This window comes from Marmota marmota, unplaced genomic scaffold, assembly GCF_001458135.2.
Source record: "Marmota marmota marmota unplaced genomic scaffold, marMar, whole genome shotgun sequence".
NCBI classification, from domain to species: domain Eukaryota; kingdom Metazoa; phylum Chordata; class Mammalia; order Rodentia; family Sciuridae; genus Marmota; species Marmota marmota.
Genome location: NW_026000058.1, coordinates 1,051,608 through 1,057,101, shown reverse-complemented (window position 1 = coordinate 1,057,101; position 5,494 = coordinate 1,051,608). Strand labels below are relative to the sequence as shown.

Sequence of the window (5,494 nt, the reverse complement as noted above, 5' to 3'; positions counted from 1 at the left end):
GAAAAAAAAAAAAAGCTGCCCGTCCATAGATAGGACGGGAGCAAATCTGCTTGTCCCTAGGCAGATAGGGCTAGAGGAAAAATGGCCATTTCGAGAAAATGGAGAAGATTGATACAGTATGTTTGTGTCTTATTTTGTCTTGAAATGTTGTATTGTCTTTGTGATGAAAATATGGAAGGGGTGAGAAGTAAATTACTAAGGGAAGGAGGCACCCCAGTGGAACCAAGAATAGTTAGGGCATGTGTTGATAAGAGCCCAGGAACTCTAGTCAGAAAGAAAAAGAAAGTTCAGAAGAAGAAAGATTATCAGAGGAGGAAGGATTATCAGGAAAAAAGTTGCAGTAAAAGGCTACTACTAAATACTTTTCGTTACCAGAGGGAGCGTGAAGCGGAGAGGCGGCTGCCGATTGTGCGAGCTGGTCATGGCGCAGCAAGAATTTTCCAAGTGGCGACAGCTGGCTCTTCCACTGCCGGAGCCCAAATCTAGACCTGACCTGGAGGCACAGTCTCGCAGGCTCTTGCTCCCTGTGCCCAGTAGCAGTTTGAGTCCGGGACACTCCCCAGGGCCATCTGGGGCTGCCCAGGCGCTACAGCCAGCAGAAGACAATACCGGTGTTCCTGATGTTTGGTCATTTTCAATGCCAATAACTAAGCTACAATAGTTCTCCCACACCTGGAAGATGATGAGTAATGAGCACTATTAATGCTATTTCAAATGCAAAAAAAAACCTTGAGATAATGTATTAAATTGTTCAGAAGGTTGTTTTCTTAGTTGAATGCTACAGGATTTTCTTTAGCCATCCAGAGTTCCTGCCTTCATCCCAGTGCCAGTAAAGACCAAGGTGGAAGAATTTCCAGTGTTGCTGAGATCTGGATGAGACTTCGGCTGAGAAACGGACGAAACTTCGGAGCTGTTGCTGTTTCTGCTGCTACAACTTAAGCTAGCTGCCTGCAGAACTTACCTGGACTGTGATTTACCTGGACTGTGAGTTAATCTATTGAGACACTGCTTTACCTGGACTGAGACAACAAACTGTAATCTACAACAAATTGTAACTCGGTATCTTTGCTAAGGGTGTCATTGCTGGTATAATTTTTCCAAGGGCTTCTTCCACGGAGCCATCAATTGGCTTGGTATTGTGACATTTTGTATCCTCCCCTTCTGCTTTTAGCAGATTATTTATGGTGTTTGTGTAAAAACCACTATGGTCATTATTTAAATTAAACAAAAGGGGGAAATGTTAGAGTCTGTAAACAAGTCAAAAATAACACCTGGCATTTTGCCAGGGGAATGTTAAAGTTCGTAAACAAGTCTGGATGGTGCCTGGCAAAATGCCAGAGGGAGTGGTTTGAGAAGTAACAAAAGCGAGCCATTAAGTGTGGAGATTCCTGATTGGTTGACTGATGTATCTAGTTTATGCTAATTAGATAAGCTGTGTGGAATGTATAAATACTGCTCCTGTCCTGCAATAAACGGCTCCTACTCCTGCTGTATCATCGTACACAAGTTGTTCGTCACCCCCCGGTTAGTTTGCTGCAGCCGAACTGCGGCACTACAACAGAGAATTTACCTCCATTTTAGCAAACTTAACACAATATAATTGCACCACAGTCCTCATTTATGCAGTTGTCACAGGACATAGCTGGATATTCATAACTGGAAATCTGTGAGAGCTGGGGATATAGTTCTTTTGGTAGAGTGCTCTCCTAGCATTCACAAGACCCTGGCTTCAATGCCCAGCACCACATTAAAAAAAGAAAAAGAAGAAATCTAATCCCTGTCCTAGGGAGTCCAAGATGGCCAGATGGCAGTCTCAACGCCCATTTTAAACACCATTATTGCATCTACTGGTCGGAGCGTTTCCCTCTTGAGACCGAAGATTTTCTTAGATCAGCAGAGCCCAAAGGAAGAGTGATAGGAAGTAAAATTTCCATTAATGCGTCACTGGTGGTAATGAGAGGAACTGCTTCAAGTTTCACCATTTGATTTTGAACATTTGTCACTGATTTAGACATATTCTACGTCCTGAGGGATAGTACCTAGGTCCTCAAGGTATTGTCATCCAACTGGTACTGAAATTGAATCTTCAAGAAGACATTCCACCATCCCATGTAGCTAAGGATAGAACCAATGGGCAAAAGCCCGTTACAACTGTCAAGTGAGTTCTTGGTCAGAAGCAGTGCTACATGGAATACCTTAATGTGGAATAATCCATTCTGAAAGTTGGCACAATTCCTCCTCTGAGCCTTATTCTCTTTCCCATTCCTGTGTAGGAGGCCACAGAGCCCAGGGTCTGTTCCCCGGAAGTCTTTCAAATCTACCCCATGTGCGCATATCCTCATTCCAGAGGACCCTTTGGTAGTCTGCTGAGGCCTTCACAACAACTGTCAGAATTTTGTTTGTTTGTTTGGACAGGGCCTCGCTAAACTGCTGAGGCTGGCTTGGAACTCATAATCCTCCTTTCTCAACCTCCCCGGGCGCTGGGATTACAGGCGTGACCCACAGGGAAAAAAAAAATAAAGAGGTGCTGAGGATCAAACTCAGAGCCTTGTGCTACATAGTGTTACAATTGAGTTACACTCCCAGTTCAATTTTTTTTTTTTACATATCTTTTATGTATTTTTTTATGGTACTGAGGATTGAACCTGTGCCTCACCTGTGCTAGGCAAGTGCTCTATCACTGAGTTACATCCACAGCTCCCAAATAGTGGTTTTAACCAGTAGAATGCTTATAGTTACAAAGGAAATAGAGTACTCTTTAATCTGTAGAGCTTTCATAGCCACAGTGGAAAGAATGAGGAAGACTAAGAGGGAAGAGGCTGAATTCATACACCAACCCTTCAGGCCTTGACCCTAGATGATTCTAGAATTGAAGTGATTCAAAATAATTATTCTAGGTTTCCGCCTGGGCCGTGGCGCATGCCTTTAATCCCAGCTGCTCAGGAGGCTGAAGCAGGAAAATCACAAATTCAAAGCCAGCCTCAGCAATTTAGTGAGACTGTCTCTAAATTTTAAAAATATATAAAAAGGCCTGGGGATGTGAGTCGGTGGTTGAGCGTCCCTGGGTTCAATCCCTGGCACCAAAATTCAGCTGCGCGACCAGCACGCTAGCTTCATAGTAGAGGTTCTAAGCATAGAAGTTTACTAGTGAGATCAAAATAAACACACAAAACTCAGTTTACCTTTTTCTTTGACCAGGTCTGAGAGGCTCCCCCTCTGGCTCCTGCTTGGAGCCACCCGGTGGGGCATTGAGGTTTACATAGGACTAGCAGGAGAGAGAGGCAGGGCACGCCAGAGAGTGGCCTTTTATTGGGGAACAAGAAATTCAGGGGGAAATTCCATCCAATGAAGGTCGAGGGGGACAGCATTCCAAGGTCAGGGTCAGTGATCCATCTCAGGGTCAATGGTCAGTCACACCCCCACACGGATGGGCTCTGTCACCTAGAAAGGGTGGGGATGAGTTCGGCACAGTTTAGCCAGAACGCCTCACACCCAGTCAGGGAGGTGCCCAATCACGTGCGAGAATGGCTTCCCACACATAATAGTAGTAGTAGTAGTAGTAGTAGTAGTAGTAGTAGTAGTAGTAGTAGTAATATTATTATTATTATTATTATTTTAGGTTTTCCCTGGCCTCAGGGAAACTGCAACTACTGGACATCATTACTAGCTAATTAATACTTTCTGAGAGCATAGTTCCAAAGGAAGGATCATACGCCTCCTTGTGGCCACCGGGGATCCCTACAATTTCAGCACCCAATCTGAAAAAAAAAAAAAAATACCCCGAACTCTGGGCAATGCTCAAAATCTTGAAATTACAAGATATTGGAGCTTTAAACTGAGCAGGATGAAACAAAACCTTGTCCTATCTTCTCCCTAGAAACACGAGATCAGTTGTTCAAATGTAAAGAATCCGAGTCAAGACTGAAGGCAACCTCTTCAGGTCATTGTTGATGTGAAGAAACAGAATTGCGGAGCTGAACGGAGTCCCTCCTTCCTGGAGCCGATGGGCATTCAGCCAAGGTTCAGGCTCTGATTGCAAGTGGGTAAAAACTGCTGCATGGAGTGAGATGCTGGGGAAGCCACTCCAGCCTCTCCCGGATCGCCCCTTGTTTCTCTCCTCCCAGAAGAAACCAAGAAGGAAGGGACATCCAGGGTAAAAGGATCCTTTTTCAACCCCCCACCCCCAGAGGTCCCACCTGCCACGATCTTTTCCGGAATCCTGGTGTCGGAGAAGGTGCTGCGAGACTGAAGAAAGAGGACGACAGGTTCAGATCTGCACAAGGTGTGACTTTTAGGCACAGAACCGTCTTGGGTAGCAGCAAGACAAGGCGCACCCCGGACTCGGGCAGGAGGGGGGACTGGTCTGCTGAGCTAGACAAAGGGGGCCTTGTCTGTCAAAACCATGGGTGTGTCAAACGTCAGTTAGGAAACAGTGGGGCGTCGGGGTGTCACACGAATCCTTTTATTCTGTAGAGTTTGGAATGCGTACCAGGGTCACCTAACCAGCAGAGTGGCAGTTGCACCCAAGATGACTTAGGTCAAGCTAGATTCCTACAAAGTCACTTACTAGCGGCTGCTACTCTGCGAGGCCCAAGGCCCGGGTGACCGTCCACGCAGATGCCGGGCAACGCGGTGCCGCGGGGCCCAGGAGCCTCAGCCCCGCGGGTTGTGCGCCTCTTCTCTGGGCCCAGAGGAACGTGCCTGCGGCTGCGCCCAGGACGGTCCCTAGCGCTGGAAGACGGTCGGCTCCGTCACGTCGCACCGAAGCCACGGCCGTCCCTGTCCTTCGCGCGGTCTGTGCCATCAGGCCTGCTCGGGTCACGCGGACGGCTCAGCTTCCACCCGGCTCTGGCAGCGCTCCTCGTGATCAAAGAGGACGCGGCGGCCGGGGCGGCGAGTCGCCAGGCCTCCGCTCGGAGGTCGAGGCCGTCGGGGAGGAGGCGCGGCGGGCGGCGAGAGGGGAAACAAGGCTCGTGGCCTTTTCCGTGCTCTGTGGGCCTCGGCCGGCCATCCGGCCCCACGCACACCCGAGGTCCCCGCTCCTGCCCCTTTCTCGCCTCTCCAGCTGCCCGTCGGCTCGGGCCCCGCAGGCAATGCGCGCCCGCGGGGAGCCGGGCCGGACCTCGAGCCGGCGGCCGGCAGCCAGACCCGGGGGACCGCAGCCCGGAGCGACGTCCGGACGGGCCGACAGCACGGCGGCCGTGGGGGCTGGTCCCGAACCCGAGGCCGCTCGCATTTCCCAGATGCAGACAGGAACCCGCCGGGCGCAGCCCCTGGTCTCTGTGGCGCAATGGGTTAGCGCGTTCGGCTGTTAACCGAAAGGTTGGTGGTTCGAGCCCACCCAGGGACGGCCTCTTTTTCCGTTAAAGGTGATCTCAGGTCACCTGTCCACGACATTAAGCTGCAGAGTCCTCTGGACCCCGGTCAGCCAGGACTCGCCGCGGAGCAGGCTGTGCGTCCCCCGGCCGATGTGGCGGGGGAGCTCCTCGTGGTT

The 5,494-nt window shown here is 49.8% G+C and overlaps 1 protein-coding gene and 1 non-coding gene across 2 annotated transcripts in view; both read left to right on the top strand.

Moving 5' to 3' along the window:
• The window catches only part of Lix1l (limb and CNS expressed 1 like), a 152,047-nt gene that overhangs the window by 45,439 nt on the left and 101,114 nt on the right, over positions 1 to 5,494 (top strand). The gene's annotated exons all lie outside the window — the stretch shown is intronic.
• Trnan-guu lies at positions 5,277 to 5,350 on the top strand. Its single transcript has one exon. It is a non-coding gene; the product is annotated as a tRNA-Asn (tRNA).